Source organism: Drosophila santomea, chromosome 3R (assembly GCF_016746245.2).
Source record: "Drosophila santomea strain STO CAGO 1482 chromosome 3R, Prin_Dsan_1.1, whole genome shotgun sequence".
NCBI lineage: Eukaryota > Metazoa > Arthropoda > Insecta > Diptera > Drosophilidae > Drosophila > Drosophila santomea.
Window position 1 is genome coordinate 22084358 of NC_053019.2, and position 24080 is coordinate 22108437.

The 24080-nt window shown below is 39.7% G+C and overlaps 1 protein-coding gene and 1 long non-coding RNA gene across 2 annotated transcripts in view; one reads left to right on the plus strand and one right to left on the minus strand.

The window, feature by feature from the left end:
- The window catches only part of LOC120453621 (ankyrin repeat domain-containing protein 50), a 37032-nt gene that overhangs the window by 3166 nt on the left and 9786 nt on the right, over nucleotides 1-24080 (plus strand). The window lies entirely within an intron of this gene.
- LOC120453623 lies at nucleotides 71-1421 on the minus strand. The gene is made up of 2 exons (XR_005616548.1): nucleotides 1094-1421; nucleotides 71-1025 (listed from the first exon to the last, which is right to left on the minus strand). It is a non-coding gene; the product is annotated as an uncharacterized LOC120453623 (long non-coding RNA).

Below are 24080 nucleotides of genomic sequence, written 5' to 3' on the forward strand. Positions count from 1 at the left end.
TGAGAACAATATTTGTTTCTGGCTAAAAAGAAATGGCTTTCCTTCACAATATTTATTTATTATTTGAAGCTTGTGATAATTAGGTTTCTTTAATGCCTGACTTTTATGTTTAACTTCATAAAGAACAATAAAAAGGATACAAGTTAAGGGCTTGTTTCTCTAAGTGTACGGTCAAGTCGGACTGAGTCATTTCCATTCAAAGTGAGATGCGATGCGGAGTGTGAAGAGCCTCCAACTATCGGCCATAAAACTGTTTGTGTTTGACTGTCGCGCAACCTTGTAGCCGAGTGTATTGTTTATGTGTCGGCAACACGCTGTGGTTCCGGCAAATCGCATATCGCAAATCCCGCTCCATCCTCGGCTCTTGTCCCACTGTGCGGGTGTGTGTGCTAATGACGCCGCACTTAACCCATGTTAGCCGAAAACGGGCGTGTCCAATTCCGCCCGGCAGGTAGTCGTAGCCGTAGGGTCACAGAGTATCTCGATTTTTATGAGCACTTGACAACTCTATAAACAAAGAACGCTTATCACCACCAGAACACCTCCTCGACCCTTTAATCTAGCATATACATATGTATGTATCTTGTTTCCCAAAGTCTAGCACTTGAGCCGCAATTTTCACACGGCTTTAATGCTCGGTTTTATGGCTGATATGCCAGCTAGATAGCTTTAAGCCCGTTCCAAGTCGCATTGCTCTCTCTGGATTCCCTCCAGACAGTGGCCCCTGGCCAAACAAGGGCCAGGAGAAATATGGAATATGGCGAAATGAAGGCAGCATTGCGAAAAGAAAAACTGGCAAAAGATGAAAAACTTACGAAGTAACTTTTCGCTTTGCGGAGAGCAGTATTCACAGGCTGTTCCAAACACAAACCGTAGATTTGTGTGGGTTTTTGTGTGTTTCTGTGCCTTCTTAAGATCTCCAAGTTGCATGTTGTCAAAATTGCTTTGACGTTTTATTAGTTTTCAACTGGCCCCCGAGCAGCCGCACTCTAACAAACCGACAACATCATCATCTCCATCGTCATCTGGTGGCATGCCAAATAAAAAGCAAAAAATAATGAAAAAAATAACACAAAATCGACGGAAAATTTACATAAGAAACGTTGAAGGATGCTCCACGGACCGGGCACACTTCACTCTAGCCGGCGCTAAAAATAACAAAAAAGCAAACTCCCAATGCGCTGACCAAAGCGAAATGAATACTCTGTAGGAAATAGCAATGCGACTCCGTCTACGAGCACATTTGAAAATAGTTTGCGGCATGTCAAAAAGCCAGTGACCGCAGTAAATTTTCTCCTCTCCAATAAACGATTTTTTTCCCATTTTTTTTCTTTTTATTTTTTGGAAGGCATCCAGGGGCCCAACGAAAAGCCACAGCCGCTTGAATTTGATCGGGCAGCCAGCTGAGACCCCTGAGATTTACGTTCTCATCCAGCAATTCGTACACTTTATTTTCCTTTTTTTTTTGGGGAAGAACGATGCTCTCGTGCAGTTTGTTTTCCCAGGGCAGCAGCAGATTTGGTCATTGATTAATCACACGGAATGAGAATTTATTGAGGAAATCAAACGATCAAAAGCGTCTGAGAATTAAACGGATTGCGAAGAGCTGCTAAAGTTAGTCATTACAATAATATTGTATTAATTATCTGACTTTGGGGGATCTGGGGTTCAAGCTAAAACTGATTTGACAGCCGAATAAATTTGTAGAAAATTATTTATAGCTCCTACTAATCCTCAAAGTTTCGTTTTGTTGCTATTTTAGTCAGGCCCCTTCGAATATGCCGACTCTTAGGATTAACTGCAGGAAACTCTTTGATTAAAAGCTGAAAAGTACATTTATTATTGAACACTTAAAATGTCTAATGCTAGGAAATGGGTCCAAACTTATCCCATGCTCTGTATAAAGTTAAGGGCATCTAAGCTTCGGTACTTTCCGTTTATTTTGGTGCAACAAATGGAGCACACGGCGCAGCTCCCAAAAATGAGATTTGTGCACACGGCTATTTTTGTGGCCATTGCAGCCGGGCAGGGAAATAAATCGAAAAAAAAACCCATGACAAATAGTTCAAAGGCCCAACTCGTTGAGAGATATTTTTTCCGGCGTCAAGTGTGTGCAGCTTGTTATTTTTGGCCCAAACGCGAACGCTGGACTGGACTCGACGCACCCAAGGGGGAAAGACACTGCACATGACAGAGGGAATAATTAATTCATTGCATTGGCCAAACGGTTTTCGGTCGGCTCAACGCTCGGTTCAGCTTGGATCACCCTCAACCGAGCAGCTCACCTCTGAAATGGGTCAGCAATTGTAATTGTAAGCCGGCAGGCGGTTTCCTGCCTTTTGTTGTTGACATGACGATCATGAGATTATTGCGACGACGCCCATGTTGCGTCACAATTGCCACGCCCATGGCGTTAGTTGCCCTTTTGGCCTTTGCTCCAGAATCAGATAAATTTGGTTATTGCGTTTTATTGGCGTGTTAAATTGCTGCAGGCTTGCACTTGCATTGCAGGCCATGTGTCTATCGATTGTCTGCCCCACAGGCCCAACTCATTAAGTGAAATTGCCATAAAGACAAGCGGGCTTGTCGCTCGGCGATTTCCCCCCAGTATTTGCTGGGTTTGCCTTTTGTAATTCAACTGATTATGAGATTGTTGACTTGTGTGCGCCTTCCCTTCCTGTGCGTCGTGATTCGAGGAAAGGGGGTGAAAGTGGCGGAGCTGCTGCTATGGGCTATATATATCAACACAATGAGAGCCAGAATAATAGCACTGTAAAGTTAGCACTTCTTTTCTTTGAAAACTCTCAAAAAGTTTGGGCTTCCAGGGGGTCAGATAATGTAATAAATGCTACAGAACTGCAAAGAACTTTCGTTACTCAAACAAAAGTTGGGTCCAGCTGTGAAGGAATCCTTTTAATCTTCCTTCAAAGGCGGATTGTAATGGACTTTACTAACATATTTATTTGTTTAATTAATTAATATTCCTCTTAAGACTTTATAAAGGTATTTTGAGGTATCCTGCATGAACGAATTTGGGTATCTATATAAAGTTGAGTAATATTAGTAAAAATTGTACTGTTCATATATTCTTAATGCGTAGAACTTGATGCTATTGTTTTGCCGACAACTGTTGGTACTTGGTATGAGCACTTTTACGCGACTCCTCTTATTATTGTGCTTTATTTACGTTCTGCTTTAGAGCAGCACATCGCCATGGTCAATGGCCGATCCGCAGAACAAAGTGGGCTCTGAATCTGAATCTGAGGCTATGGGATATGGAATACGGAATACGGAATGGGGGATACCATGGGGCATGTGTGTTATGATATAATCTGCGGTTGCCAGCGAGTGGAATAACATTTCTTCTAAGACTTCCATGCTGCCGTGCGTGGTGGCAGCTCCATCATTCGCTCGCAGCTCCCCAGCGCCCCAGAGCCCCAAACCACGCGCCATATTCATATATCCACACACACACATTGCCGCTTTGTCAGCTGCCAACAGCAATGGCTAAATTAAAAAAATAAAAAAAAAGGGGCAAAAAAGTGAGGAAGTATAGAGAGGGCCGCCAGCGAGTGCCGTTCAGTTTAACTAACGGCCTGACAAATGGGTGTGGTGTTAGCATTTCCATTTCAGTTTTCCATTTTCAGTTAGTTTTCCATTTGCTCACAAGATGAATGCAAACAAACACACAACACAAGGCAGCGCAATACTCCTAAAAATTAAACTGGGACGACGGATGGTAGGGGCAGACCTTGCAGGTCCTTTTAAGCAGCGCACCATAATTTACATAACACTCACTTGCACTTAGTGCCTGACCTAAATTTGACAGCCACCTGCTAACGAAGCTGAAGCCGAAGCCGCCCCTGCTGCCAGAAAGAAAATTCCATGGGGCCTTTTGTGAGCTGGCAAAGATGGGTGGTGGGTAGTGGGTGGTTGGCTCGCGGGGATGGCCCCGGAAAATCCAGAGATCGCGGGCTGTAATTAACTCGGGACGGTGCTGGGAGGGGGAGTGGCAGGATGAGAGGAGCCAGCAGGCAGCAGGCAGCCGCAAAGGTCAGGGATTTCGTGTCTGCCACAGGAGGCGTGAGGTGAAAGCGAAAATGCTCGTAATGCGGGTCTATTTAGAGCTTTAGCTAAATATTCATAAATTCAGCTATTTGCTTAATTCGTTTGGCGCCCCGGCATGGGAATAGAGAAAAACCATTAGGACACTTTAACTGCCTTATGATGAATGATGATGACTCATATTGTTGCTTGCAAATTGTTGTGCAGTACAACTTTTACCAACTTCATTTATTTTGATCAGCATTTTAACCTTTCACCTGTAGCAATTCGAATGCTTTCGAATTTCAGTTGGCAAATTAAATTGTTAAACTAAACGGTAAGCTTACAAAATGAACTGTGTTATAGCAAGCAAAACATATTGTTTTATATTTATTACTCGTTTTCGGAAGGAAAGCTCAAATTGCCATGAAATATGACTTAAATTTTAGATGTGGCACGATATGTAAGCCACTTTTATGGTTCTCTTCCGCCAGTGGAAGTTAGGAACCGAATGCTTTTTGGCTTTAAAGGGTGTTGGCTTTTAATGGGCTGCATTGTAGCATGCCCCACCCACTCTGCACATATCTCAGAGTCCATCATTGATAGCCGACTGCAAAGGCTTGTGCAACATGCAGCAAACATTTATCATCGATGGCAGAGCTCAAATGGCACGTTTCGATGGGCGCCCAGGCAATTTACGCAATGGAAAGTGTTTGCCATCTGTGTGTGTGTGCGTGTGGGTGGTCTCGCCCACTCAGCCAACACCATCCTCCCCGGGTAAAGTGTCCAACATGCTATCCCTTGGATTTCCATTTAGCTTTATTGTGTAGCAGCGACAATTTCAATTTCTATAGACAGGGTAAGGCCTGATTAATGAATGAATACCGAAGTCAAGTGACAGAAATGTTGTTTAATTTACGGCTCCAGTCGGCGTCTGAATAAGTACCAAACAACAAACGAGGAAGGAGAAAATGTTGACAGTAAACCGGAGAAATCCTTACGTAAACAGCGCTGCGCTGACTCATTCTGCTGAGATCTTCCGCCCATTTACTGCATATTAACAATATAGCTTGCAGTGTGCCATTTTGCAGGGGGTTTAAGTGGAGAAAAAGAGCCTGTCAGCCCTATGCAGTTTGGGTAAAAACCCCCCTTTGTGTGCACTAAACCGAAAGTTTAGAGTGCTGAAACACACACCTCCCATCCCCGGTTGCATTAGCCGAGCTGCCACTTCAGTTTGCCGATTGGCATCGTGTATTGGCCATTCACTGCTCGAGTTGGCCGACAAGTGGCCGAAACTTTTGCCAGCCTGACCCATATACGTCTGCCAGTTCCGGGAGGCCATTTTAATTGCTTTGTTTTATTGCCACTGCCATTTCCCCCCAAATGTAGTTCTTCTCTGCATGCTTGGAAAATTTGTGTTCATTACCTAACAACTGTGTCCTGACCGCAGGATATATCCTGATATATCCAGCAATCACCATTAAAATCTGGCCGCAATTTCGGTAAAATATCCAAACGCTGCTCTAACTCGGAGCATTGTGCAATCGGTGCCAAGACAATTTGCACTTCGCTAATTCCAAAGCAAACACAATGCTCGAATTGTTTACTCATTACTTCTCGCTGGGGCCAGTTTTATTTATATATCTTTTGCCGAAGTGAGGCAATCGAGGCTCATAGTCAAATGCCCATAATCTATATATAAGTATGGCCAGGCACCGCACAATTATGGCAATAAATATATCAGCGTTAATGTATGCGATTTGGGACCAACTGTTAATTAGCACTCCCTGCCCCCAAAAGGCCAAAAGCGGCACAGACAAATCGGCAAATGAAGCGTGGTAAAAAATAATAGCCAAATGAAGCGTGAACAACGAGAGCGGCACAATCTGGCCAAAAGAGTTCCATGAATGAATTGCTCAGTGCGTGTGCATGTGTTTTTATTCCGGTTACGGCTACGGTTGTCTGGCCACGCCCCCATTGGCGCCATTCGGTTGTTTACCGGGGTTTTACGGGCATTACCCATATGTACATATATACTGGCAGCCGACCGTGGGGCTTTGCACTTTAGCGGCCATATCGGAAAATGCCAATGACTGCGACTTTGTCTTACTACTCAGCTAATTGTTTTGTGGCAAGTGACTTCTGTTCTCCTTTTCTTTCTGCTTTTCTTGGCTAGAGCCGAATCCGATAAGCCGAATGCTTTGAATAAGTTTGTTGAGAACTTACTTGGGAATTGAACAAGAACAATGGCCAATCAGGAAGGAATCTTTGTGGCCGAAACTTTTCATTGTGCGCATCATAATCGCATTTATCATTCCCCATTTTTTTTGTTGACTCAACGTGAAGCATTCTTGAGCGCTTACTCCACTTCTATTTGCGCTTATCAATTCCGTGGGCTTTCGTCATTACTCGAAGAGATTTTCATTTCCGCTGCAGGCACACTTAACTGGAAATTTAATGATGAGAATATTACCACCGCATTTTGGCTCTAAGCCAGCTCAACTTGCCACCAAATAGGCCGCAATTAAATGCGTCGCTTTTGGCAACGCACTACCAAATCAGCCAAATTACTGCAGCGTCAATTGAAAAGCATTTAATTGGAGAGGGTTTTGGGTATTTGCGGTGTTGTCTATGGTCATGTCTGCCCGGTTCTTGGCGCGTATTTAGCGTTAATGCTGTTTGCCAACGCATTAACATGCAGCCAGCGCCGATCGCATTACGCATACGCCACGTGTGCAGCAAACCATGTACGGATTTGCCAATTTACCCATGCAGCAAACCCAGCCGCACAAAGTGTCAGCATACACAATTGACTGACAGGCGAGACGACGACGAGGAGTCAGTCCTCTCCGGTTCAGTCTCTTTGTGATGGAAATGCAAATCTTATCGGGTTGACATAGTTAAGCCAACTAACTGGCCAACTTGCTGGTAGGCGGAAATTCGATTGTAATTACTAGCAGTTTTTAGCACCAAACAAGTTTATTTACAAGCATAACATCCCGCGGCCTTTTCATTCTTCACCAAACCAAAGAGAGCAGCAAACTCGTTTGCGGCCCCTTAACCATTCAGTGTGCAGTTAGCCAGCTTTCAGTATCGCCCACTTATCTGCAAAAAGCGTTCGTTTTGCGGTCGAATTGAAATGACAAATAAACAGATTTAACGCGGATGGCCGCGCATTTGCGTCCAAAATTATGACGCACTACAGGGCGTATGGGCAATGCATTTCCTTTGTTTATTCAGTGGGCGCCACAGTTTACAGCAATTAATAATATAGTAGCAGTATTCCGATATCTCTGTGGTTTCTTTTTGTACTGCGCATAGATAAGGTTCGTCGGCTATTGAACGCGAACAACAGAGATTAATTACGGCACTTTAAATAAGCCCAGTTTTTTATTTCACACATTTTTCTCAAAGCTGATTAGCTGGCCGCGCCAATTGAACCCACCGAAACCACCCACATGGGCGCCACTAGCATTCTCAATTCTCAATAGCATTTGCTGGCACCGCAGAGAGTCAACTGCACTTAATTGCGAAATAATTGACTTTATTTTTAGTTTATTACCCGGACCACCACCACAATTTTCTTTCATTTTCCGTAGTGCATTTGCAATTTGTTGTGTGTGTTTCAATTAAATAAATTAAAAACTTTTGCGGCAAATGACAATTTTTATCGGGCAAACGCAAGCAAAGGCAGAAAAGACTCTCAACTGGCGCTCCGAGTTGCGGTCAGCAGCCGCAAAAAGCATTTAACCCACATTCGCCGGCGACACGAAAAACAACTGAAAGCCATCGTTGAGAGTTGGTTTTTCGCATTATGCAAAGTGCTGCCCAAGCAACTCCGGGAGCTGGCCAACTGCCTTTTGGCCAAGAAGACAGCGAAGGCCTAAAGAAAAAAGTAGTTTTGAGGATGGCAGTGATGGGTTTCATGAGACAGCTGCAAGTGCCACTGGCTAAACAGCATTTTAATTTGCTCCTTACTCGCATTAATTAGCCAAAAGCAATGAATAACTTTAACATCTGCTGGCCAAGTGCGGAAAAAAAACAAAACAGTCGGCTTGAAAATGCAATTGTGCTGGCAAACGAGTAACGAGTATGACCGGCAGTCGAAATGTGTATCAAGTGACCAATTGGCGCACTTCGGTTGGGGGCATTTGCATGGCTCCCACGGCTGTCGTTTCTTTGAAATAAATGGCCGGCTAACGAAACCATATAAAATAAAGTAAAACTCAGGGGCCGAACAGTGGCCAAACATTGTATATATGTCGGTTAATTTGTACTCGTGTTTGTTCAGGGGTAACAGCAATGTACACGCAACTAAATTATGGGTTATTGGTTATGAACTTCGTGTATAATCAAACATATTATCAGTTTAAAGCCCCAGAGTAGAGTTAAAAGGTGATGAAACTGAATTACTGATTTTTAACTAACATGTAAATGTAACCATGTAACTTCAAATCTTTTATTTCTAATGAATATTGAATTGAACTATGGCCTCACTTAGGTTATTATAATATTTAAAGTTATCTTATTTTTAGTTTCGCCGCTTGTGTAATGTGTAATTTTTTCCTCTGTAATTTATTTTACCCCTGTGTTTACCCACAGTTTGTATTGCTTTTCTTGCCCCGCTTGAAATGTATCTCAAGAGCGACAACAACACACGCCTCATATGCGATGCCACCATGACCATGCCCAACTGTTCAACTGACACAATTCCAATTCCTATATAGCACATAGCACAATCTAAGTTCTCCCGGGTTTTGACGGGGTTTCAGACCCCAAAACAGAAACACGTGCCCCGTCCACATGCATTGCCATCAAAATATGTGCGGCAATAAATTAAATAAAATATGCAATGTGGAGAGTTAAATACGAGCATTGTCACTGTCGTCGCATCCAATTTTTGCGTGGGGCACAGTACCGAGCACAGTGGGGGCGTGGCTGGTGGTTCAGTGGTTCGGTGGTGCGGTGGTGCGGAGGTGGCGCTGTCGGCTGCATTTACATGCTAATGGAGGAGCGTTGTAATTTATGCGATCCGCTTTTGTTGTTATCGCATATCGCGCTGGTACCGCGAACTGAGCAATGCCCAAGGTCGAAACTGTGGCAACTTCCGGAAAAACAAAATTCCCAAAATGGCATAAGGCAAAATATTTATTCAATAAACTTCTTAACTAAACAGCTTTATTACCTATTACCAGCCTGTCCGAAATCCTTATTGCTAAATATTTAAACATCACTCAAGTGCGGAAACCTCACGCTATTGGCAAGTGACTTTAAACTAATAGCAAACCGGATAGACATTTTACTGTCGGAAAACCAGCACAAAATCCCAACATCAAAGCCAGAGTATGGCAGAAACCTCAATCCGTTTAAGCCTTTCCCTCCGCTTTCTGCATGCTGGAAAATCTCCAGTTCTGATTCAATTTACGCTTGGCATAAGAAGCAACAAAATATAATCAAAACTTGCCCGGAAAATTGAAAACTTTAACAGAAGAGACTGGGCGTGGACCTTAGAGTGTGTTTCAGGCGTGTGTTGTTCATTTGGGTGTTGTTGATTTTGATTAGCAACCCGTACACCTGATGATGCTGCCACCTGCCTCCGGAATTAGCGTCATCCATCACGAAAGTTCACTTAGCTCATGAGTTGGGAAGATAGCCAAGGAGGCGGAGATGGATTAGGCTGGTTAACACATCGCTGCTCCAAATTGTTGCCACTCTATGATTACATGCCTCATTAGGGCAAACCGCCGTGAATGATCATTAATAAGCACCCGTTTTATGGGGCCACGAATTTCGGTTTATTGATTTTTCCCTAATTGGGGCAGATATTTGTATCACTTTTCCATGTTCGAGTGGCAAGTGATTTGTGTACAATCCAAGGCAATCAAATATTTAATTGAATTACTTGTTTGTATACAGGTAGTTTAGTGGAGCATTCAAAATGCTATTTAATCGACTAATTGCACTAACCGTCTCGAATTACACATTTAAATCTAATTCTGCCTTCCATTTGGCTCATTTAACTTTCAGTTTACCGTTTAAACTGCTTTGGTTCTCTTAATATTGTGAAATCTGCCTAATAATTGTGGAAAAATGCTATTGTGCTTTAAAAAAATCACTATAATAATAATAGTAGTTGTCCAAATGTAGAATGTCATACCTTGTTGATTTCGTAACAAAATTCCCTATCCTTCTGTATCTTTTTGTGCTCAAAAAAGGAAATTCCAATTTTTTGCAAATTTTGATTATGGTACCCCTTATCAAAAATGCAAAAATTTAAAAATAAATTTTTTTTTGAAAATTATAAAAACAGTGATTGGGATAGTTAGTTATGTTTATTGGCAGTACAAAACAGTCTTTATTTGAGCTTTGCGGCCATTTTTGGCCAAGTTATGGCGAAAACGCCGATTAAAAATATCCGTTTTTTTTTACAAAATTTTTTTTTTAATTTTTTGATGAAAAATAAACAGTTTTTTTTCGATAGCATTGAAAATAGTTTTCCAAAAGTAGAATGTCATACCTTGTTGAATTCGTAACAAAATTCCCTATCGATCCATGTACATACATTGAAATGCTAATTTTTTCCCATTTTTTGCAAATTTTGATGATGGTACCCCTTATCAAAAATGCAAAAATTAGTAAATTTTTTTTTTTCAAATATCGAAAAAGTGGGGATAGACATAGTTAGCTTTGTTTATTAGCAGCACAAAACAGTCTTTATTTTAGCTGTGTGGCCATTTTTGGTCAAGTTATGGCAAAAACGCCTATTGAAAATATCAGATTTTTTATAACAATTTTTTTTTCTAATTTTTGATAAAATATAATCCGTTTTTTTTCGATAGCATTGAAAATAGTTTTCCAAAAGTAGAATGTCATACCTTGTTGAATTCGTAACAAAATTCCCTATCGATCCATGTACATACATTAAAATGCTAATTTTTTGCCATTTTTCGCAAATTTTGATGATGGTACCCCTTATCGAAAATGCAAAAATTTGTGAAATTTTTTTTTTTAAATATCGAAAAAGTAGGGATTGACATTGTTAGCTATGTTTATTAGCAGCACAAAACAGTCTTTATTTTAGCTGTGCGGCCATTTTTGGTCAAGTTATGGCGAAAACGCCGTTTGAAAATATCACGTTTTTGGCCAATAAATTGTTTTGTTTTTTTTGATAAAAAATAATCACTATTTTTTCGGTAGCATTAAAATTAGTTGTCCAAAAGTAGAATGTCATACCTCGTTGAATTCGTAACAAAATTCTCTATCCTCATGTGCTCAAAAAAGGAATTTCAAATTTTTGGCCATTTTTCCCAAATTTTGACGATCATAAGTGCTTATCATAAGTGCTCTTCAGTAGCCACTCAGTTTACCGTTTAAACTGTTTTTGGTTCTCTTAATATTGTGTTATCTGCCTAATACATTTAAACAACGGGTGGCAAAATGCTATTGTGGCAATAGCAGTTATCACATTGATTGCACTTCATGTTCATAAGTGCTCTTCAGTAGCCACTTAGTGACTTGGGTCTAGGTTGAGGTTATTCGCATATAATCCACACTCACAGCTCACTTAGTGTCAAGTTGATTTGCTCTGATGTGCGTTCTTGCACTTGACCAGCGGAAATGCCGCAATTAAGCGACATAAAGCTGACCCAAACTGCACACGAGTCACCATCAGAGTGGGAGTCCTCTTGGTTCAGTCAATCGTGGCCCAGGTGACGTCGATGATGTATCGCTTCTCTAGTCAAATTTCCATTTGTGTTCTTCAGTAAATACAGCACTTTATTTCGTTTGTGATATTTATATTTTTAATTATACAAAATATATCTGGACAGTACACGTCCGTTCGTTAGCAACGTTGTATAAAGAGTGAATTGAGACTGAGTTCTGAAAAATGTCTTTGTCTTATATATATCTTAGCTAGCTCAGTTTGTTTACATTATAATTTTGCAGCCGGCCAACTGTCCAATGCTTGACATAGTATTCTTGCTGATGTAGCTTCTAAGCGGATGTGTCTGCAGTTGCGACATTCGCTTACTAGCTACAATGTTTCCCGGTTCAATAACATTGTTAGTGAATTTGGAACGATCGAGGGGGTTTCGGTGGAGAGTGTAGGCGTGGTACCGATGGGTCGGTAACTCCTCCCCCCCCAGATTGAAGCGATGGCCATAGTGACGGTATGTCCAGCGCGACCATGGGTACATGATGTTCTGGATTTGGTGTAAAGATTGTGACAGGCCTTCTTGCTTTCCAGACAATGATTGTTGCTATGGATAGTACTGCCACTATCATATAAAGGATGGACGTGTGTTGTGTTGTTGTGTTACTTGCGATGATTACCCTCTTATGTATGTCTATTGCTTCTAGATGTAATCTTTGCAGTGTCAGTGTTTCCACCGTGTTGTTTCTTGAAATCCCTCTTGTAGGTGGCATAATTATCTCTGGATGTTCTAATATACTTTCTATAGTGTTATCATAGTCCAGTCCATTTATTTCTACTGTAGCATTTCCATAAGTTATTATCGCCGATCCGTTTATACAGGTCTCATTGCCTTCTGGTGTTTTTACTTTAGTTTCCTTCGCATTAAAGATGAAGATGTATCCCTTTTCTGGTTCAAATATATCTGTGACCATACCAGTATTCTGCATGTCACAATTACTGTGATTATTCTTTAGTAAATTCTGGATACATAATTCGTTTGTTGGTCGTGTTTCAATGTTTTCTATATCGCAAATGGATGTGTTGGCAGTTTGTTGGCATTTGTTCGAAAGGTGTACAATTTTATAATCATTATATGCTATAAACTTAGGCGCTATTATAAAAAATGTTTTGTTGAGCGGTAATGGTATAATTCTAGCAATTTTATAATTTTGTTTTTTGAATATAGGTATCATAATTTCAAATATTATTTTATCTTGTGTATTATATGTATTTAATTTAATTAATTTGTATATCTCTTGTTTTGATTTGATAGTAATATTTTGTTTTCTTATGATCTCTTCAATTTTTGTGATCTCTTTTGGATCTAGTATTAGCTTAGGTATTATTTTTATTTTAGCCATTATTATACTTTCTGATAGATCATTTAAATGATTTACAAGCCGATCTATATTATATATTATTCTATTAATGTATTGTAATTTATTAATTTGGTCCTGTTCTTTCGATAGTACTTTAAAAATTTTATTTTGAGATGTTTCTAAAAATCGACTTATCATAGCTTGCTCTTGGTTAATGCTTTTTGCTACATCTTGGAATCTTATTTGTATCTCATTGTTAAATGCTTCTTGATCTAGTAGCGCATTTGTTAAGTTTCTTTCTTTTTCTTTTAATGTGTCTATTTTTTCTTCTATCTCTTGGCCATCATTGGCGTCCATATTACCGGTTATTGATTTTACGATACTTCCTAATCCGTTCACTAAACCCCGTTTTTGTTTTCCCGAGGGTGTTAGTATTTCTATCTTTTCCCGCAATTGGGCTATCTTACCCTCTAGGATATAAGCTGCATCAATGAGCGTTTCATCTTGCTGTATCAAATTTAGTGTACTACTAAATTGTTCTACACAGCTTTCATATTCCTGTAGATCTATTATATGTTTAATATTTTTATAAGTTTGGATTATTAAGCATTCTCCTAGTTCTATTTTGGCGATGGGATTAGTGGACTCATTAATATCTTGGATCGATATGAATTGTGCCGAAACTAGCACGAATCTAAAAAAAAGAGAAAAGGCCGAGACATTTAGTTATCTTCTTGTTTCTTTGTAGTCTTTCTGATTTTAGACTTGTGTATCTTTTGGCCTCTGCTTGTTTTAAATGTAGGTCCATGTACCCTTAACACTTTATGGATTGAAAAACGAGGTGTAATCTTATTTCTTCTATTTTCTTTTCTAAAGATCTTGTCTCCTTCCTCTATTACTATTTCATCCGTTCTATTCTCATTTAATTTCATAGTTCTCTTGTATACTATCTCTTCTAACTTACGTTTTACTTTTGGGTATAACTTTTCTCGAAATATATTTAACTGATTTAAATAATCATGCTCTCCATTAAATTTCACTGAGTTACTAAAAGTGTGGGTTTTACCATGGAAAAGTTCATAGGGTGTCAACTTGGTACTAGAGTGTACAGCGTTATTATATGTTATCATGGTTTCTGATAGTACTTCTTCATGTTCACATGGTAATTGTTCTGCTTTTCTGCTATCAGTGATTATTCTATAAATTTCTGTGAGTGTTGAATGTAATCTCTCTACAGGTGAGTTACTAGACGACTGTTGAAACGAGGTGACATGTAATTGGATATTGTATTGGCAACAAAACTTTTTGAATACTTCCCCCGCAAATTCCGGACCTTGGTCATATACCAGTTTTTTAGGAATTCCAAATAATTCCACAAAATTTTTAAAAGCTTTTATAATGCATATCGAATTTCTATTAGTTACTACATAGGCCCAAGCAAATTTTGAAAATTTATCTATTAGCGTTAAGTTATACTTCCCACTGATTGTATATATATCCATATGTACTATTTCAAGTGGAGCACTTGGAATTTCCGGAGTTTGATAGGGTATTTTTGGCGGCTGTCTATCATATTTTAGCCTAAGGCATATTTCACAGTTCTTAATAACGTTGCCTATTATGCTTTTCATATTAGGAAAATATATTTCTCTTTTTAAATGTAAATAGGATTCATCTATACCCCTATGATTTCTATTTTGGTGGTCTTTATTAATTATTTCTTCCTGCTTAGCTTTATCCTTTTCTTCTGGCAGCAGCTCAAGTGACCTAACAAGTGTGAAAGTTTTATCTTGTGGGAAATTTTGTGCAAATACTTCTTGTACTATTTTAAAAATATCCTCTGTTGTAAAAATTGCATAAATCTTTTTTGGTTTAAGTGTTGCTTTTAATATGCGTTCTACATTCTCTTTTGTAAATGTTGTTTCCCTAAAGTATTTTCTTAGTTTATTTTTGAAAGGTATTATTATTTTCTGTTCCGTTGTCTGTCCTCTCTGCAATACTATTTGTAAATTAAAATCATTTATCGGTTTTTCTGTTATAGGTATCTGTATATTAGTTATTGTATTCGTTGCGGTGTCCGTTGCTACTACTTCGCTTGTGTGTACCTCATGATCAATTCTACTAAGCGCATCCGCTATAACGTTCTGTGAGCCTTTTTTATATATTATGTCGAAATCGTATTCCATTAATTGTATTCTCCATCTTAATATTTTTGAACTTGGCTCCTTAAAATTCATTAACCACGTTAGCGGCTTATGATCTGTGACAATTGTGAATTTGTTCCCATAAAGATACGGTCGAAAATATTTAACCGCCCATATTATGGCTAACATCTCTTTTTCAATTGTTGAGTAATTTACTTCTGCGTCCGAGAGTGTTCTACTCGCGTAGCAAGTAGGTTTGTCATTGTTTAAAGAGCCCTGGGATAATACTGCTCCGATAGCAAAATTACTAGCGTCGGTTGTTAAAATAAAAGGTTTATCGAATTCCGGATATTTCAAAATTGGGTCGTTAGTCAGTAATGTTTTACATACTTCAAATGCTTCTAGAAATTCTGCATTGATTTGTACTGGTTTTTTCCCTTTCAATTGTTTAGTCATTGGCTTCGTTATTCGGGCGAAGTCTCGAATAAACTTTCTGTAATATCCTAGTACTCCTAAAAATGATTTTATCGTCTTTCTGTTATGTGGGCATGGAAAATCTTTTATAATCTGAATTTTATTCGGATTAGGTTTTACCCCCTCCTGTGTGACCACGTGTCCTAAAAACTCCACTTCTTTCCTTAAAAACTCGGACTTATTCAATTGTACTTTAAAATTTGCTTCTCTAAGTCTTTGGAACACTGTTTTTAAATTTGATATATGCTCTTGCAGGGATGGTGAAAATATAATGATATCATCCAGATACACTAGACATATTTTACCAACCAAGTCTTTCAGTACGCTGTCCATTACTCTTTGAAAAGTTGCTGGTGCGTTTTTTAGACCGAACGGCATTCTAACATACTCAAAATGACCGCCTTCTACTGTGAATGCTGTTTTTGGTATGTCTTCAGGACTCATTTCTACCTGATGATATCCACTAGCCAAATCAAGGTTAGAAAAATACTTGGTTTTCCCTAGTTGGTCTAATATATCATTAATATTCGGTATTGGGTACTTATCCGAAACTGTCTTCTCGTTAAGTTTCCTAAAGTCTGTAACTAGTCTCCATTTCTTCTGTCCTGTAGCGTCTGCTTTCTTTTGTACTACCCATACTGGAGCACTCCACGGTGAGTGACTTGATCTAATTACATCTTGTTTCAGTAGTTCGTTTACTTGTTTCTTAATTTCCTGCCTTAATGCAAATGCATATCTATATGGTTTAATAAAAATTGGATTTTTGTCTGTTAACGGAATATTATGTTTTACTAAACTAGTAAATGTTAATGGTTCGTTTTCTTTATAAAATATGTCCGAAAATTCCCTGCATAATTTTGAAATCGCTTTCTTTTCTTCTAGATTTAAATGTTCGAATCTAAACTTTTGTGATTCTTCGGGAGTATTCTGCAGTGTATATGTATCAGAAGTAATTGTATGTAATTCGATAACTTCTTCTTCTTTATAGGGTATTGATTCTATTGGTTGTTCGACATATACTAGTCGATCAGTATCTGCGTAGTTGGACACCTCGAAATTACTGATGCCGTTTTCGGCCCTATATATCCCGTCTGATATAATTAAATCTTTTTCAATGGCTACTGCTTTGCATATTATATCTCCCTGTCTCGTTTGTACCGGCAGTGGTATTATTGTTTTAGTATGTCCCTCTATCGTAAATATGTTTGATGTAGTATTATTTATAATTATAATGTCAAGATTTGCATCAGTCGTAAACAGTTTACGTTTACTTAGATCAATTTTTGCCTCTAACTGTGATAATATGTCCATACCAAAGAGACCATTAAAGAATGGGTGAAATTTAAATAATAGTAAGTTTATAATCCCTGTCCTGTTAAATTCTTGCGGCATCTTCCATGCCGTTCTTTCTGTTATTGTATGTTTGTCTAAGGCCGTTTTTATAGTAATTGGTGAACTTAGAGCCTGTATGTTTTTAGGTTGGACAAGTAACGGATCAACAAAAGAATTAGTAGAACCTGTATCCAACAAAAATCTTAATGGGGTGTGGTCATTTGTATGTAATAGTATGAAAGGTAAACCCGCCCCATGTGTTTGACCATTTATGAACCCGGTTGGTTTGGGGAGGCTCTTGCCTGAAAATTTGTCATTGTCTGATTTCCTACCTCGCTTTGTTCCGTTTCTATATTATTCAAACTAGCTGAGGGAACGTTGCTGCTCTTAAAAGGGTTATTCCTCTGTTCAAAATTTTTGCCATTATTATTATATTGTTTCTGTCCGCTACTGAATCTATTGTTAATCTGTCTCTGATTTTGATTATTGTACGGATTCGTACGATTACCTTGATTGCCTCGCTCTGCATAACTTCTATCTCTCTTTCCTTGGTAATAAAAGGTTTGTTCTATCTGACAACATTCGTAGGCCTGTTCTATAGTTGTAGGGTTTTTTAGTCTTATAATCGTTCTAAGGGGTTCTCTTAGAGCGACCATGAATGAGTTCAGAGCAACCTCGTTATAAAGTTGTTTCTTCGCTTCCATTACAGTGGTCGCGTGATTTCCTCCTTGTACCGATGATACGAGCTGTCCTCTAATTTTGGTAATTGTCGAGAATAGCTGACCAAGTGACAGATTATCTGGGAGTGATTGAATTTCCCTAAGGAGAATCGCTTCTGACTTCTTACTGCCATACAATCTTTTGAGTCCCTCTTTAATATCATCCCACACTAGTGAGGTACCGGCTAGGGTCAAACTTTCATCTGCTTTTCCTATAACTTTATTTCTTATAGCCCGAAGAAGTAATAATCCATAGGGAGTTTGATCTGTGCCCCTAATAAGCATTATTATTTCCTCGACATTAGTGATGAATTTATCCAACTGACTCGGCTGGCCATCAAACGTTGGCAATTCCTTAATGAATGATAATATATCATTAGGGCTCAATGTCGTTGATATAGCGCTTACTCCACTCACCGTTGGTGAGATCGAATGAGAAACGTTGCCAGAATCCATATTACCTGCTACCTGTTCAACAATCTGACTACTCGCTCTAGTAGTTGGGCCTGCGGATTTACTTGAGCCTAGTCCCTGTCTAGTTTTTTCTACAATCTTCTTTGACATCTAGACGCAAGCTATTTCCAAGTCGAATCCTAATACTCTCTTTTCTTTCAAATATTGTGTTCTTAGAATATTTATATAAGATAGATGTGCGTTACAAATTGTGTGCAATATTTTGTGTTGTTTTTAACAATGTTATATGTGTAATAATAATAATTTTTTGTTTATACTGTATATGTTAGTGAGTGTTTGTGGTGTTCTCTCTGTAATGTAAGATACTTTAGTATATGTTTGTTTATAGATATATGTATCTTTTGCTGTGCAGCAGTTTTTTGTAAATTAAAAGAAACTTTCTTAGTTTTGAATTTGTGAGTATAGCTCTGTATGTCAGTGATCGTGCCACATTAACTTTGAATGCATGTATGTATGTATACTTCTATTGCGATCGAATCAGCATTCTTTGTAGTCTAATATCAGCGATAGATATTGCTACTTTTGAATACATAATACGTACTTGCCAATAGTTTATATATTTATTCTTGCCGTGCTATGTGACAACAACAGTAGTCTCAGCGTTTGATACCCTGTTGTCGTGAGTTTGTAAGTAAGTATCAGCGTTTGATCATTACTACACTTCACTCTTTCACTACGGCACTAATGTGTTTAAAATTGTGTGGTATTCTTTTGTGCAGCTATTTTACAACAACAGTGACATCATCGTTTGATGTCTTGTTGAAGCGAATGTATAAGTATAGCAATATCAGCGATTGATCTTTGCTATCCTCCACTCGACTATAGCAACTGAATTTTTCTTTGTCAGTACTTTTTTTTTTTTTTTTCTTTTTTTGTTGCCATTAAATACATACAATGTAGTTTCGTCGTCAGCGTTTGACTTCGCCACCACGTCACTGTTTATATTTGCGGCATATACTGTTGGTTATTTATATGTGTATAGTTTAATTTTGCTTATGTGTTTTGTGTGTGTGCTTTTGTTTGTATGTTTTAGTTATATTTAGGCCCTTTTTTTTTTTGACCCGATCACTGGTTTATAGTTTTAAGCTGTGTATATTTGCTACATGTTTCTTTTAATTTATTTTCCACTGCACTCTACTCACTGCATAATCTTAAATATAATCTTGTGTAAGTTCATTCCGTTTTCCGGCTGCGCCAGTCACCATCAGAGTGGGAGTCCTCTTGGTTCAGTCAATCGTGGCCCAGGTGACGTCGATGATGTATCGCTTCTCTAGTCAAATTTCCATTTGTGTTCTTCAGTAAATACAGCACTTTATTTCGTTTGTGATATTTATATTTTTAATTATACAAAATATATCTGGACAGTACACGTCCGTTCGTTAGCAACGTTGTATAAAGAGTGAATTGAGACTGAGTTCTGAAAAATGTCTTTGTCTTATATATATCTTAGCTAGCTCAGTTTGTTTACATTATAATTTTGCAGCCGGCCAACTGTCCAATGCTTGACATAGTATTCTTGCTGATGTAGCTTCTAAGCGGATGTGTCTGCAGTTGCGACATTCGCTTACTAGCTACAATGTTTCCCGGTTCAATAACATTGTTAGTGAATTTGGAACGATCGAGGGGGTTTCGGTGGAGAGTGTAGGCGTGGTACCGATGGGTCGGTAACTCACGCACCGCCCACATATTTCCCATTTTCTGTGCGCTTTTCTGATTTTCCTTTTCCCCTCGGAGAAAAGCCAGCGACAAGGGCGACAACGTGGGTAAATCAATACCAAAACGAGGGTCATTTGTTACTACATAGTTAGGAGCGACTTGGTCCTTCTGCTCCCTACTTTTTGCCCCTTTGTAATCAGCAGACATTAATTAAACCTGAGCTTAGGATGCCAGACAACGACAACGTGCTCCAGCTTTTCCCTTTAATTGAACCGAACTTCTGTCTGGGCATTGGAAAAAGTGTCCTTGGACATGGATATGCACTGCTGCTCCTCCGAACGAATTAATTCCATTTTCTTTGGCCAGAACCGAAAAAGCTACTTGCCAATGGTCTTGCAGTCTTTCATCCTTTCAGACATCCTGTCAGCTTTTCGTATTCAGTTTAATTAGATTGCAAGTCAAAGTAATGAAAGGCAACTGAGAGAACACGGCGTCTCGAATGGGCAACACAAGTTCCCCTTTAAGTTTACACAAAAAAGGAGGCCATGAATTAAATTTTGTATTCATGTCCTCCAGCACCGCCACCTCTTAATTTTCTCCCTTTGCCTTCAGTTCTGCTGCCAGCCCACAGCCACTCCTGCTCATTCATCAATAAACGGCGGAAAGGACAAGGTTGTAAAATGTCAGGCAGCTGTCAGGACATTCGGGTCTCCTTCTGTCCCAGTTGCGTCTGCCTGTGTGTGTATTAATTTGATTAAATGCTACTCGGCACACACATGGAACATAACCCAAATCCAACAACTTTTTCCCACTTCTTTGGCAGGTTTTGCCATTGCACTGAAACAAACTAACATGTACTCTTTTGGATTGTAGCTCGTAGCTTAAATAAAATGTATAAATTCGTTAAATCAAAAGGATATTGACAGAAAACAATCTGATTCTCCCAGTGTGTCTGATGACATTTACACAAGACTACCCAGCACGCAGTTATTGAAAGACAAACAGAGAAACATGGCCCAAAACCAGGGAGCGGAAACTGGGAAACAAGGATACGGATCAAAGGGCGGAATGGAGGCGGCGGAAATGCCAAGAGGCAAGTGCGTGTGCCTGCATTTTCCGGACGGAGAACAGGCGTCAAGGAGGCGGGCTGTGAGGATGGGTATAGTTGGGTGTAGTTGGGATGAAAAGGTGATATCGGGGGCATATAGTGTTTGTCAAAAAACGATGTCAATATGCTCGCTCTGGGCAAAACAGACAGCGAACAAGGGAGTTGACACAGATAAACCAGAGGAGCGTTGCCAGGGGCCAGCTTTTCAATATGCAGATACAATGCAGCTGCCTGATAACAGAAAACGGATAGAATACAATGCGATTTCAGTCGTTAGAAATGCATGACTGGAATAATTCATATTAATTGCTTTGTCTTAAAAACAATTACCTGACTTTGCCTTGGCCAACTGTCAGTTTGGACCCTAAAAACAGTCCACGTTTCATAGAGCAGAAAGCTGCTGGAATAAAAGCAAAAAAGTGGGCGTTTTCAGTTCATGTTACAGTGCTCAGCAGAATTACTTTTGCAAAGTAAATAAATGCATAAAAAGTTTGAAAATCGCGTAGAAGAAAGGCACGCCCTGTTCTTTTTTTCGGCACTTAAGAACTCTTGCGTTTTCCACGAAATTGTGTTTCCCCGGAGAGTGTTGAAAAATGCATGGCAGGAAGTTGGATTGGCATGCCAAGGCGCAAAAGAGGCAAGGATGCGGGCTGGAAAATTACACAAAAATCCCTGCCAAGAACGATGATCATGTTGATGATGATGATGGGGAGGGGACGTCAGGCTGTCAGGCTTAATGTTTGCCCTTATGCAGAATACGGGATACAGGATACGCTGGATACAGGATATGCGCGCGTTGTTGCCTCTCATTTTCATATAGCCATAATGTCCTGTGAATGCATAAAATGCATTTACAGAGGCATGAAAAATTTAAGTTTAATTAAGCGTTCACCCAAGGGCCCACGGACATCGCATCCTGCCAGCTCTGTGACATCCTGTTCCCATTTGTGATGCTGCTTCATGCCACCGGCACACACCATTGTCCTTTCCGATGCCCGCATTGAATCCGCTTCCGGTGCAGCCACAAATGCTGCAGGAGGAGCGGTGCGGGAAGGGTATGGTATACGAAAGCCAGCACACAATGCCACTGGTTTTGGACACGTTCCAAGCTGCAAACGCCCAACCCACTGGGAGTCCTTAGGTGGATTAGAAAGTGGGGAGCTGCTCAGCCTCCAGCGGCATTGTATTACAAAATTAAGCGCATCTGTAAGCGGAGCGCAGAGCATTCGTTTTGATTTCAAACGATTTATTCCCTACCGTTGAAGGTGTCATTCCAATTCCTCAAGGGCTTGCCACCTGGAAAAGCTGAAAAGGATTGAATAACGTAGAGCTGTAAGCCATCTTCTTGCTATACTGATTAAATATATATGGGATATAAATAACTATTGATTGGGAAATACCAGGATAAAGTTTCACTTCACGGCATTATTTGGCCATACATCATCATTTAGGATATTTATTTATTTGGCCAAACTTTTTGCAGAGTATGCAGACTTTGAGCTCGGTTGGCCCCTATTCGACGTCGTTTTTCATGGTTTCGCTGCCGGGGGAGCCTGAAAATGTGAAAATCGATACGGAAGTGCTCCTGAGTTTGCAAACTCTGGTTGCCTCTAAGCTGCTTGTGCCGCTGTTTTTCACATGATTCTGCACGTACAGCGAAATTCGCTTGATTTTTTTCACCTTTTGCCTGCTCGCAAACAATTTGATGCAATATTTGATTTAGTATTTGCGCTCGCAATTGTCGCACTGATGAATAGTTTGCAGCCACCTAGACATGCCATAAATATACTATACCTACTATATTGTATCTAACTTTGTTTGCATTCATTTATATGGGCTCGCAAACTGTTTGCCCATGCATGGAATATATTTTGTTTACGAAAAGTTATTGCCTGAATAATTGAGCAAGTCAACAAGTCACTGAGTTATTATTTAAACATGAGCCCAGCGCCTCCATGCACCTCATGCGAGAAATGAAAGAAAAAAGTGTAAAAATGCGAGCCAAAATATGTAAATACAAATTCCTGTCTGCATCCTTTTGAATGCCAGCCAGGCGGTTAATGCAAATGTAAATGCGAAGTGCATTAAACGCCCTGTCTGTGGGTGCAACATTTCAATTGCATCCCAAACCGACCACTGGCTTCCTTTTCTTCTTGGGTTTTTGGTCTTTTTGCCCTTATTTTTGCGCCTCATTTTTGGGCGGGTCTGTTTTTCCAGGCGAAAAGACAGACTCCATTTGCATTTTGTTTGTGGGCACACGGCAGCAGGCGAAATATTCCCACGCCGACATGGCTCAAGTTCACCCAGCTGCCAGCCGCAGATATATTATATATATCTACATATATATATGCCACATTCAAGCTGCAGATCCAGATGTCTGCAGAAAACCATGCCCCATGTGGCTCGCCGACTTGTCTGATTACTACCCAATGTGTTTGGCAGCAGCGAATATATTTGCCCATTTAATTAAATCGCTTTTCCGCTATTTGTTTAACATTTTCCCCCTGTTTGTACACCACACTTACAATGTGCGAGAGATGTGGAAAATTCCTAGCGGTGAATCATATGTGAAATAAAATTGGTTCAATTACAATGCGCGATTGGCTCTCCCCGTTTAATTAGCATAATTGCCAGAGGAGCATCAATTAAACTTTGGAAACTACGAAAAATCAAAGGGGGAGCTGTGTAATGGCCAAAGGAAACTTTATCGAGAGTTACACGGTCTGCCAGTTTGTCAAGTTTGCTAGGGCAAACTTATGCCGAGCCGGGAAAATTGCAATTAGCTATGGGGTTGCACGCCCCGACTGAATTTTCCTACTGAATTCGCCTGCAACACGCAGTACTACTCGTCTCGGAAAAGCCATTAAACTTGCATAATTAGCACACTTTCAGCACTGTTGGAAATCTTTAAAATCCGATCGTATCGTGGGGCTGAAATCACAGACTTTTGCCATTTCCATTTCGTTTACAATGGCGAATCAATTTGGTGCCCATAAAAAGAGGAGAGTCGTGAAAAACGTGCGATACTCGAATGTGGCAAAGTCAAATGCAACTTCGTACGTGCCGTATTGTTGTGGATGCCTTTGGCCTGTGGTGGGATGTGGGTGGTTGGGT